This window comes from Hippocampus bargibanti, linkage group LG13 (genome assembly GCF_051943395.1).
Source record: "Hippocampus bargibanti isolate YZ-2025 linkage group LG13, ASM5194339v1, whole genome shotgun sequence".
Lineage (NCBI taxonomy): Eukaryota > Metazoa > Chordata > Actinopteri > Syngnathiformes > Syngnathidae > Hippocampus > Hippocampus bargibanti.
In genome coordinates, this window is record NC_142746.1 from 6,340,234 (window position 1) to 6,353,415 (window position 13,182).

At 41.5% G+C, this 13,182-nt stretch overlaps 1 long non-coding RNA gene across 2 annotated transcripts; it reads right to left on the reverse strand.

Annotated features, from left to right (window-relative positions):
* Positions 1-7,935: 7,935 nt before the first annotated feature.
* Positions 7,936-12,483, reverse strand: LOC148889144 (uncharacterized). Of its 2 annotated transcripts, none has more exons than XR_016116929.1 (3): positions 12,011-12,483; positions 11,869-11,931; positions 7,936-8,425 (listed from the first exon to the last, which is right to left on the reverse strand). It is a non-coding gene; the product is annotated as an uncharacterized LOC148889144 (long non-coding RNA). The 2 variants fall into 2 exon arrangements; XR_016116930.1 differs by lacking the exon at positions 7,936-8,425 and adding an exon at positions 11,725-11,786.
* Positions 12,484-13,182: the final 699 nt, after the last annotated feature.

Below are 13,182 nucleotides of genomic sequence, written 5' to 3' on the forward strand. Positions count from 1 at the left end.
CAGAGGAGTGGACAGTTTTGCAGTGAATGAGTTAATGGCATCAGCGCACCATTTCTCAATGATATAGAAACACATTCCAAACCCTTTTGATTTCCATGATAGGTCCGTCCACTCTGAGATGGAAGCCGGGTTGGAGAAGGGTGGTATCCAGGTGGTGGTCGATGGGACTGGTTTTGGTGAAGCAGAGTGAAAAAGAAATACAAGGGTTTTGTCCATCATTGTGAGAAGTTTATTCACCGTGTTTGGCAGGGAACATAGTTTATCAAGACGAATAAGCTGGTTTGCTTCCACCAGTTCTTGCGGCATTTTCATGCTCCGTGTATACCAGCCGAACAACCACTTATTAACTTTGGAAAACCTTATGGCTATGTATGTGATGGTGAAATAAATAAATCAACAAAATAAAATAAAAATCTGACTTTCGACTCCAATATCTTGGTAAGTGATAGAGAATAGACACAATAAAAGTTACCATATTTAAATGTTTCAAGGTTAGTTAGCCGGCGAAGACAAAGCCCACAATGAAGCACAGAGAAAACTGGGGTCAGTCTTGGTGAACAGACACAGCTTGTTAACCTGTCATCTTCATGTAGGAGATCTGGCCTTGGGTTGAATTTAGTACTTGGTCAACTCCTTGTCACGTTCCGAGCGTGACAGGAACCGCTGACTCGTCGGAACGTTAATGAAGGAGTTGGATCCCTAAGCAGGCGGCAGAGACGTAGGTTCTGGCAGAGAATTTATTCAAACAAAAGGCGCAGGTCCAGTAATACCACGGACCCGGATAAACGTGACCAAATAAACCACAAAAGGAGAACAGCGAGTAGGCGGGCAGGGTCGATCCGTCCAGCCTAACAAGCTCGAAAATAAAAAGGCACACGGGGGTGCAAAAGCATGCGATCCCGACAATATACATTCTTACGCGATCACGGCCAACAAACACCTCGGGCAAAGCAACTACTCATACTGGCAGAAGTTCAAGATACGGGCGAGGCGTCGTGTCATCCAAAGCTGGTGAAGTGCCGACTAGTTTAAATGTCCCAGAGTACGTGATTAGGGGATTGACAGCACCTGACAGAGGTCGGGAGCGGCGGCCCCGTCCCAGCTGTCAACAAACACGTGACACTCCTTCACAGGACATAAGTTAGGACTTGGGAAACTTCTTCACTTGAAGAGGTCATTAGCCAGGTTACAAATATATCAGTTCAGGGAAAGACAAGTAATTAAAATGTATATGTTCTGTTGTTTATAGTTGTTTGTTCTTGGGACATCCAGGGCCGTGGTATTCAAATCAAGAAGACTATGTTTTACTAATGTGTCACTTAAATTTGCATATATTCTCAATAAATAGCTTGACAGAGGGTTGCAGAAGTTTGACATCGGTCATGAATGGCTTCGTCCCCTGCCGGCAGTGAACGACAATCTTCCAGTGTTCGCGCCTTTGTTCACAGTGTCCGACCGATACGTCTTCTTTCTAACAAACAAGTGGCCAAATAGGGGTGGCCAAAGCAAACAGAAAATACAAAAAAACAATGACGTTTTTCAAACCGATGTCCTCTTCCATGGAGGATTTATGATCATATTCACTTTTATAAACATGGATATGAGTATGTTTGTGGTTTGAAAAAAAAACAGATATGAGCATGTTTGGGTTATTGCAATCTTTTACAAGGCCTTTCAAAATCGGAATATTGCCGATGCTTGTGATTTGAAAGATTTATTTACTGCTTGTAAATGTATTCAGTAATATATCAGCTGTTTGGACCAAACCAAATTTAATTTAAACAGACTACTTAATGGAAACAATTCATGCAGTGAGCCAGCATTTTACACTCACATTTAAACAAACTTTTCTCCTCGTTTCTCCTTGACTCCATGCATCCCTGGTAACCCTCAACAATGCACTGGTCAGATCGGAGCTGCACCATACTGGCTCAACCTGGCAGGGCCCACCATGAGTGGAGGGACAGGAAGGACCTTGGCTAAACTGGCACTTGCATCACAGGGTACTGGTAACTCTTCTATGCCAAACAGAATACTCCTCTAATATAAGTAATTCATCTGAAGGAAGGGGTGGGCAGAAGGGTAAGAAATCGTTGATAGGAGGCTCATCGCACAGCTGATGTTGGACTCACTTCTCTTGCTTTACTGAAATTCATCCCAGCAGGCTAATGTTTGTTCCATTCCATTTGGTCTTCCAAGTTGGCTACACACCGTCTCTTCATATCTATCTTTTTCAATCCATGCCCGGTAATTAGCAGCTAGTTCACTTTCATACTTTTCATTTAAATGCACCATTGTTCTGATTACTCAGTGAAGTGCTGTCAGGGCCTGCAAGGCCTTATGTGCTGGCCTAAAATATCTGAATCACAGACTAATGTGAATTATATTTAGTCCACACATTCTTATTAAATAATTCCAACTTGTCTTCGACCGACCTTTTATTGATTTTCCCTTGTTGTGCTGCTTCCAAATGTATGTTTTTGTTGTATTACGTTCATCTTGTCTACTTGTTATCTAATTTAGAACATATTATTTACTTAAAGACAGTGTTTTGTGTTTGTGTTCAAAACACTCTCTGTAATAAAATAATCTGTTGTAAAAATGTATGTTTTTGTATTTAAGCATTTAACCAATCACATTTAATTTGTTACCAGGGTCAGAAATCTACCTGGACGCCTTCCTCCGCAAGCTCAAAAGAGTTGGAGCCCCGACCCCCATCACGACCTCCTTCTACCGCGGTACCATCGAGAGCATCCTGACCAGCTGTATCACCGTGTGGTACGGCGCCTGCACCGTGTCCTGCCGTAAGACTCTGCAGCGCATCGTGAGGACAGCTGAGAAGATCATCGGTGTCTCTCTCCCCCCCCTTCAGGACATCTACAACACCCGCCTCACCCGCAGAGCCATCCGGATCGCTGGCGATCCCACCCACCCCTCCCACAGCCTCTTCAGCCTGCTGCCATCGGGTCGGAGACTGCGGAGTCTCCGAGCCAAGACCAGCAGGCTCAAGGACAGTTTCTGCCACCAGGCAGTCCGGAGACTCAACTCCCTCCCAGCCCTGCCCAGCCTGCCCCTTCCCACTGCCACACTCAGCGAACTCTGAGTACACGCTACATGCTGTACGATCATCCTGAACTCTATTTTTTGTTATTTCTCATTAGACAAGACCTCACTTCAACCCTTTCTAGTTGTTTGTTTTTGCAATTACGACATTACGTCACTTTATGTACGTCACTTCCTCACTTTACATATGTCACTACCTCACTTTACATACGTCACTACCTCACTTTCCATACGACACGACCTCACTTTACATACAGAAATTACATGTATTGTCTGTTGTCAATTGTATGTCTTTTTTAGCCACCTTATAAGTGCCTTGCATGTCTTGCACGCTGGGTCCGAGAGGACATTAATTTCATCTGTGCTGTATGTCATGCATATTAGCATATTTGACAATAAAGCTGACTTTGACTTTGACTTTTTGACTTTCACAATCAGTTCTGCGGGCCCTGGAGCACAAAAATAAATTTTGATGAAACTGTTGATGAAACTGTTTTAACCGGTCAGGTTTCGAGTTGGCCACCCAAGGCCTACTTGCAGGCACTTGAAACGTCAGATTTCTTAGCCACATGATTGGCTAATAACTAGCCAATCATAATATAACTAGCCACTAGTGATAAGAGCATACTGGCCAGATCTAGCGCACGGTATCTGTAGCGAGCTATATAAGCAAATACATTTTTATGTTGATTTAATAGCAGTTTTGTCAACCCACAATGGCTGAACAGGAGAAGAAATCCTGTGTTTTGCTTTTCTACTTTCATTTCTTTCCATAACTTTGCTGCTGTGAAATGTAAATTTCTCCACTGAGAGACTAATAAAGGCAAATCCAATCCAATCCAAATGGATTTAGTTGCATATAGGCTGTGAAAGCAATTTTCAAGGCAGACAAGACAGACAGAATAGATGGACATCATGAAGAATATTCAGACATCTCCAAAACTAGCAAAAATACCAAATAATATTGTAATTTCATGAGGTTATCATGAATCCACATGTTTATAGAAAAAAATCAAACAGTTTATATGCAGTATTTCTTAACTGTCTTCAAGTCACAAGTTATTTCATGGGCAACGACATCCTCTAGTTGACATGTAGTAAACCACACTACACTCGCAGCTGTTGATTGATTCAGACATAGCACGACTGAAGGCCGAGGAGTGACATCGACGGCCCGCGACTGTGATTACTTCTGATTACTACTGCAAATTTCCCCATTGCGGGACGAATAAAGGTATTCTGATTCTGATTCTGATTCTGATTCCTACACTACTTTCAGTCAAGGCTTGAAGAAATAAAATTCAAACTAAAGTATGAGAGCGAGCAAGATATGTTTTGTGGTCAGCGATTTACTTGGAACGTGGCAGGTGCTTGAAATGGTATCAAATAGTTTGCCTCTATTCTTCCATGTCTTACAAACACCTTTTTTATTAAGTTACAAGTCATTGCTTTCTTGAACTTTTTGCTTTACAGGCTTGTGGTGTGCTTATTTTTGTAACGATCTGACACCACACATTAATTAAGATACCTGTATCATTAAATTGCTATCTCAATTAATGGCCATGACCTTCATGCGTTTTTATGATGTTTTCCTTTTTTATTATTATTGATGAGTTGAAACCTCAGAACTAATTTGGACAACATTTATTATTACATGGTAAATCCTATTTTTCTGAAAGAGTAAAACAGTAACAAACTAAAATTTCTCATGCATTGTCATGTTTGGATAATTTTTTTAAATAAACATAGGCATTATATTAAAATAACCAGGCAAATGAGTTCACGGTAAGAAATACAGTCCTGCCTGTCCCCCTCCTCCACATAATATTTATAATTACATTAAGGATAACATCATTTTTAATTGTAATTATCACTTACATTCATATTAATTTTCAAACCATTAATGTCAATGAATCATAATAAATTTTAATAAACCAGCAAAATTACCATATTTTGAGTCCAAATATAAGGGCAAGAAGTGAACAGAAGCATTTCAATTTTAGTGCTTTCGCACATGAACTGCCAAGGGCAGCCTTAGGCAAGAGCCCTCGCACAGAATACCGTATTTTCCGGTGGAAAAGGTGCACCTGACTATAAGTAGCACCTTCAATGAATGAAAAAAGTCGTCCAAATTTAATATAAATATATAAACGTTTTCCAAATGTAAGGCACAACACATTATAAGGTGCTACAGTAGAGGATGGGGTTATGCACTACTTCTTCGACGGGGCGAAATGGATTTGGTGGTTGCTGACAGTAGGTGCGAAACCTGTTGTGGCTCATTATTACTTCATCTTTGTAAGAAAATCAAGGCTTTTGGGTGTGCCTTATACCAAAATACAGTACATTGATTGTTTGCCTTCATTATATTGTGCATGTTTTATCATACATGTATTGGAAATGCTGACAGTTCTTCTGATATATTGGCGGAGGGTGTGCAGACCTATTCTCCATCATGACTAGAGCCGTCAAAGACGTCTTCCATTATCTTGTATTGTACAATGTCAGCAAGATAAGATTCCCATGTTGTTCCATGCAAAGTAAGAGCAGTACATTTTTTATTGTTATATTTCAATACCAATCGTGAGCCGAATGAGGACAAACAGGAAAGAAAGAGCGCTAAATGTTTTATTGTTAAGTTTCAATATCAACCGTGGTCCCTTTTGCCACTTATCAAACCATTTAAATTGTTGAAAATATGTATTGATACTTCCATCTAGATGTATTTCATTTCGGGTAACATTTAACCTTACAGCCATCGGAAGGTTGGGCCCCGTCAACATATTTTGGGTGAGATGTGGATTATAACCCGGGTTCATCCAGTCAATGTCAGACCATATTTAGAGACAGCGAGGAAAAAAAATCACAAAGTGTCAGATATTACATTTACCTGTGAGACAAGTGATTGTTACGGTCTAAGGTTAACTCTTTGTATGCCCAATTAATGAAAATGTTACCCCTCTCCTCAGAGACATGTATGAACATTTTTTCCCCATGCATCTGACAGGCACCTTGAAAACATCTTAAACAAGATGCAAACTATTGCATTTGATATTTTGGATCATGTTTACTTCACTTGTTTGATAGTTACATTAAGTAAACAAGAAGGACAACAACAATCAAAAAAGGAGAGAGTGCAGTATGTCACGTCTGGTAGTGTGTCAGCTCAGCTAACGCCTCCCCACTTATCCCAGACCACATGCCAGTCTGGGCAAGAGTATGTGCCAAAGACCCCATGCTACTGCATAAGGACTATCCTTCAAAACTCGGCATGTGTGTCTTGAGTGTGCATGACTGAAATTTACGCTCCTCCACTGGCATTTATGTTGGCATCACAGTGTATACCACAGAGGCACTGTGCCTGAGCCAAGTGCTGCTGATGACTTTCTTTATCCGCTGCTGTATGTAAGCATGGTAAAAAAAAAATCACACACGCACGCACACGCACACTGACACACACACACACACTACAAACACACACACACACACAAAACTACACTCACACAAACACACAAACACGCACGCACGCACACACACGCGCGCACACAAACACACACGCACACACACAGATTAAGCATCGCCAACTGGCACAGATGGCTGTAAAAATATATATTTGGAGCTGTAAGCTTTGAGGACACTGTAATGCACACTACCCGAGAAACTCTAAATACTCCAAGAAGTGTGATTAGTACCTAGTACATTATTGTTGGATTTATTTCGAGTTGTATTGAAATGCTTTCAATATAGTTGTTTACTGAACATTTAGTCTTTGATCATTCAATTATAAAATTTACAGGCCGAGTGAAGGGATTGAAAAAAATATTCATAATGTTATGGAGAGAGAAATATAAATATGATGAGAGCAAAATAGTTTGCCTGTTTATACATTATTTTATGTTTTTTTGTATTTTTGGATAGGTTACGATTGATAATCACCAGTTGTAACATAATATTCAGTGCTTTTGTTGTGGGTCTGCTAATTTAGATTTTTATGTGATTTTCATATTGCTGTATAAATGCATACTGACTACTGCTGGGTCGATCAGTCATCATTTGAAAAATTAGTAGCCAATACTCATTTGCCAATCGATCTTAACTCATTTACTGCTAAACGATGTTTGAAAATGTGTCCACTCCAGTGCCAGGGTTTTACAGAATATTGAGTTTTATGAGGACATAAACATTCAGGACAGCGTTAGAAGCTTTAGACGCTCTTCTTTCATCGGAAAAATATAGTTAATTTCTAAGTTATATGCGTTTCGAGTTATTTGAGCTTGAAATGAGGGCTGATCTCATAAATACAATGCAAAACATGCATATTGGTTTATATAGCGCTTCAACAACAACTAAAGCTGTAACAAAACGCTAACATGGAGAAAAGGTCAATGCTACCCCCTCGTGGAAGGAAAAACATACGACCAGAGGTCTTACCAGCACTTTATTGCCAGCCCCCGCAAGAAAAAACAAAACTTTAACAAATTCAGGAATGGCGCTCTACGTCATACTTTTCAATTCCCGAATAAATTTGGGAATGGCAGCGAATGAGTTAATTTTTCAAAAAGTAAATTAATAAAGACACTTTAGACCATTCTCCACTTTCATAAGGCATTTTTTGTTTCAGAATGACTCTACAAAGGAAGGTTCTGAAAGGGCATACCAGAGATAAACTTGCCGTAAAACATCCTCAACCCAACTATTTGAGACGGACTATAAGACCAAACACGAATGGTGAACCACCCCGGCGCCTCTCAGGCCTCAGATCAATGGCCTTTATCCTCAAAATTATTTTTTGAAATAAAATTATTTCTGAAAAAAATCATACAAAACATATTATACACTTTGCAAGAAGAGTGAAAGCCTGGACTGCAATGACTTAGATTTCACTCCAAGTTCAGCAAAGACATGTGCTTAATATTTTATTGTTCCAAAGTGTACCTTGAAAAACAAAAATCATGCTTAAGACTGGAAAAGTATACACAGAGAGACAACATAAAATTTGAATACATTCACTACATTTTTCGTTTGTGCAGAACATACTTTGTATTTGTGTTGAGACTATGCATTAGAAGAGAACATGTAAAGAACTGCCATCAGGCATTTTAAACACCAGAGCCAAACAAAACCTGAGACAATAATTCCACTTTGTGTCTGTCATGTTGAGAAATATAATTTGAGGCCAGTGAGTTCTGACCCTAAGGCTCTCTGCTAAACCACGCTTCATCTATGAGTCATTTTTGTTTGTGGGGATGAGTTTATGTGTGGTTTTAGTGTGTATGTGTGCACACAGATTAAATCCTGAAAGACTCCAGGTTATTCTTTGCCCCGGTGGTGATTTTTGACAGCTGTGGCCCTCACCCGCGCCCTAGAGAGTCACAAAGCACACACACACACACACACACACATTTTATAAACTATATATCGACAGACATAATTCATCCATACATGTATTTTCCATACTGCTTATTCCTCATTAGGGTCGTGGGTGATCTGGATCCTATTCCAGCCATCTTCGGGCACTATTTGGGGGACACCCTGAATTGGTTGCCAATCAATCACAGGACACACAAGGAAAAACAACAATCACTGTCACACTCACATCTAAGGACAATTTGTAGTGTTCAATCAGCCTGCCATGCATGTTTTTGGAATATGGGAGGACCCGGACAAAACCCACAGGGGCCTGGGTAGAACATGCAAACTCCACACAGGGAGGCCGGAGCGGGACGTGAACCAGCAACCTCTGCAATGTGAATCCGGCGTGCTAACCACTCGACTACCGGGCCAACCCAGACATGATTCATTACCTGCCTAAAATGGGCAAATATTTTCAAAGATTTTCTGAATCATGAATGCAACACATAGTATAAAATTATTAAGAAGGATGGATGGATGGACAGATAGAGAGATAGATTGATCAGGCAGTTTGGATGCACTGTATGTAAGAGTGTATTGGGAACAGATAGGGGACTATCTGTGAAAGGGGACACTGCAGGGTCCCACCTCGGTTACACACACATATATACACACACACACACACACACACACACATATATATATATATATATATATATATATATATATATATATATATATATATATATATATATATATATATATATATATATATATATATATATATATATATATATATATATATATATATATATATATATATATATATATATATATATATATATATATATATATATATAAATTCTCGTCTCACTCACCATGGGTGGTGTCTGTTTTTCTGGACCGAGATATCTGATGTTGTTCCCTGGATCTGTTGGAACCACTCGTCTAGTTTGGGGGTCACTGCCCCGAGTGCACCGACCACCAAAGGCACGACTGTCACCTTTACCTTCCAGGCTCTCTCCAGCTCCTCTCTGAGCCCTTGGTATTTCTCGATTTTCTCATGTTCCTTCATTCTGATGTTTCCATCACTCGGGACCGCTACATCCACGACAACGGCTTTCCTTTCCCCTTTATCTATGACCACGATATCTGGTTGGTTGGCCATTACCATCTTGTCAGTCTGTATCTGGAAGTCCCACATGATCTTTGATCGGTCATTCTCCACCACCTTGGGAGGTGCTTCCCATTTTTATCTTGGGGTTTCTAGTCCATACTCCGCACAGATGTTTCGGTAGACTATGTCAGCCACCTGGTTATGGCGCTCCATGTAGGCTTTCCCTGCCAGCATCTTCCACCCTGCAGTTATGTGTTGGATTGTTTCAGGTGCCTCTTTGCACAACCTACACCTTGGGTCTTGTCTGGTGTGGTATATCCCTGCCTCTATGGCTCTGGTGTTCAGGGCCTGCTCTTGGGCAGCCAGGATGAGTGCCGCTGTGCTGTCCTTTAGGCCAGCCCTCTCTAGCCACTGATAGGACTTCTTGAGATCAGCCATTTCTGCTATGGTTCGGTGGTACATCCCGTGTAGGGGCCTTTACTCCCATGATTGTCCCTCTTCCAGCACCTCATCCTCTGTTCCCCATTGTCTGAGACATTCTCTGAGTACATCATCCGTTGGAGCCTTCTCTTTGATGTATTCATGGAGCTTGGATGTTTCATCCTGGACAGTGGCTCTCACACTCACTAGTCCCCGGCCTCCTTCCTTACGGCTTGTGTACAGTCTCAGGGTGCTGGACTTGGGATGGAACCCTCCGTGCATGGTGAGGAGTTTTCGGGTCTTAACATCCGTAGTCTGAATCTCTTCCTTTGGCCACCTTATTATTCCTGCAGGGTATCTGATCACTGGCAGGGCATAGCTGTTTTATTGCCTGGGTCTTGTTCTTGCCATTGAGCTGGCTTCTGAGGACTTGTTCACCCACTGGAGGTATTTGGTCGTAGCCGCTTTCCTTGTTGCTAGTTCGAGGTTGCCATTGGCCTGTGGTATACCGAGGTACTTGTAGCTGTTTTCAATGTCTGCTATTGTTCCTTCAGGGAGTGAGACCCCTTCAGTGTGGACTACCTTGCCCCTCTTAGTCACCATCCGACTACTTTTCTCCAGCCCGAATGACATTCCGATATCACTGCTGTAGATCCTGGTTGTGTGGATCAGGGAGTCTATGTCCCTTTCGCTCTTAGCATACAGCTTTATGTCATCCATGTAGAGGAGGTGACTGATCGTAGCTCCATTTCTGAGGCGGTATCCATAGCCTGTCTTGGCGATTATCTGGCTGAGGGGGTTCAGTCCTATGCAGAACAGCAGTGGGGAGAGTGCATCACCTTGGTATATGCCACATTTGATGGATACTTGCGTTAGTGTCTTGTCTTGCCATTGGCTTCAAGTGTGGTTTTCCACATCCTCATCGAGTTTGCAACGAAGTCTCTCAGGGTCCTGTTGACCTTATACAACTCCAACCATTCAGTGATCCATGTGTGTGGCATATATATATATATATATATATATATAGTAAAGTCTCGTTATATTGATATCGCATATATCGATAGTCCCGGTTATATCGATACTATTTCTAAGCACGCACGGAGAAAATTACATGCAAACAGGGTCGGATATATCGATAGTCCCGGTTATATCGCTATTTTTTTCGGACTCCCTTGAATTGGATTGGATTGGATTGGATTGGATTTGCCTTTATTAGTCTCGCAGTGGAGAAATTTACATTTCACAGAGGCAAAGTTATGAAAGAAATGAAAGTAGAAAAGCAAAACACAGGATCTGCTGGAAAGGCAGCCACTCTCGCGGCGCCGTCTTGAAGTCAAAAGAACAAAAAAAACAAGTAACAAATAACATGACAACACAAAGACACAGAGAGACATATCAATATCGATATAACGAGACTTTACTGTATATATATATATATATATATATATATATATATATATATATATATATATATACCTTCTTTGACCTCAGCTTACGAACTTAATTGGTTCCCAGACAGAGTGTGTAAGCCAAAAAGTGTGTATCACAAAAAAAATCCATCACAAAAAAAATAGATCTCATTAAATGGGAATTAAATGGGAATGGGAATTAAATGGGAATAATCCGTTCCCGGATTTCCATAAAATATACTTTTCAACTAAATAAGACTTAAAACTACAACCAACATACCTTATTATATGTATAATAAATGTGCTATTGTATTGTAATGAAAGTAATACACTGCACTGTATAATAAAGTAACTTTATTTACATTTGTGATGGTCATTGATGGCTTGATAGAATGGCGTTGGAGGTCCGAGGTCAAAGGGAATTGCTGTTTTGAAAGAGACTCACATTCCATAAGGACTGGAATTAAAGAACTAAACTGTGCTATAAAATAAAGTTGTTTTATTTACCTTTATGATGGTCATTGATGGCTTGATGGAATTGTGTTGGAGGTCGAAGGTCAGAGGGAATTGCTGTTTGGAAAGAGAGGCACATTACATTAGGACTGTGATTAAAGAAATAAATTGTGCTATAAAATAAAGTTTTATTTACCTTTTTGATGGTCGTTGATGGCTTATGGAAGGAGAGTCACCTTCCATAAGGACTGTTGGTAACTTAACCTCTGGTGTGGCTTCTCTTCTTTGCTTAATTGTTGGACAGCTGTTGGATGGCTGCAGTATTCGGCGGCAGAGCTGCTCAAACTCCGCTCCCGATGGACGAGCGTGCCGCAGGCGATTTTCCAATTCCCGGAAATCGCTCGTCGCCCTTCCCGGAGGTATATCCACCGCGGATCACGTCGAGACTTTCACCTCGACGACTCCAAGGATATCATCTCCCTGTGGTCATCTTTCCGCCGGCCACGCAGAGGGTACAGCTGCTGCGTGAAACACCGTGTGTTGGCCGGCCTGACTAGATCGGCCAATGCCCCTCAAAATGACGACACCCCAGCGTCAACTTTGGCCTCCGGAACATCCGCTCGCTTACGGGAAAGGGTTGTCTTATCCAGGACATCCTTAGTGACCGTAAGTTGGACTTCTTCTGCTTGAATGAGACCTGGCAAACGGCGGGGGACTTTTCCGAGTGGAATGACACGACGCCACCAGGGTTTGTTTACCTTTCAAAACCCCGCCTCTCGGGCCGCGGAGGTGGTCTAGCGATATTCTACCGCAGGAAAGCCATTCAAGTGCTCGTCCTGGAAGCTTTCTCATTTGAATGCCTTGCGTGTCAAATTACTGGACCATTTCCCACAGTTATAGCCACTGTATATCGTACCCCGAAATCACATCTTGACTATTTAAAAGACTTCTCCGCTGTCCACACACACCTCTCCACTCTGTCACCAAATATTACTATCCTGGGGGACTTCAACATACACATTAACAATTCCACCCATCCCCTCACCAAAGACTTCATTTCTTCACTGGAGAGTTTTGGCTTGCATCAATTCTCTGATTTTCCCACGCATATAAAAGGGCATACCCTGGACTTGATATGCTGCTGTGGTTTTACCCCCGCAACTGCACAGCAAATGGACTACCTGTAACGGACCATTTCCTTGTCTCATTTAACGTTCCCATCACACTCTCTCTCCCCAAGCCACCCCGCATCATCACTTATCGGAACATCAAACACATCGACACTGTCACCCTCACTCCAATGGCTGCCACCCTCAATCCGGACTACAACTCCCCCCCTGATGAACTTGTTTCCCGGTACAACACGGA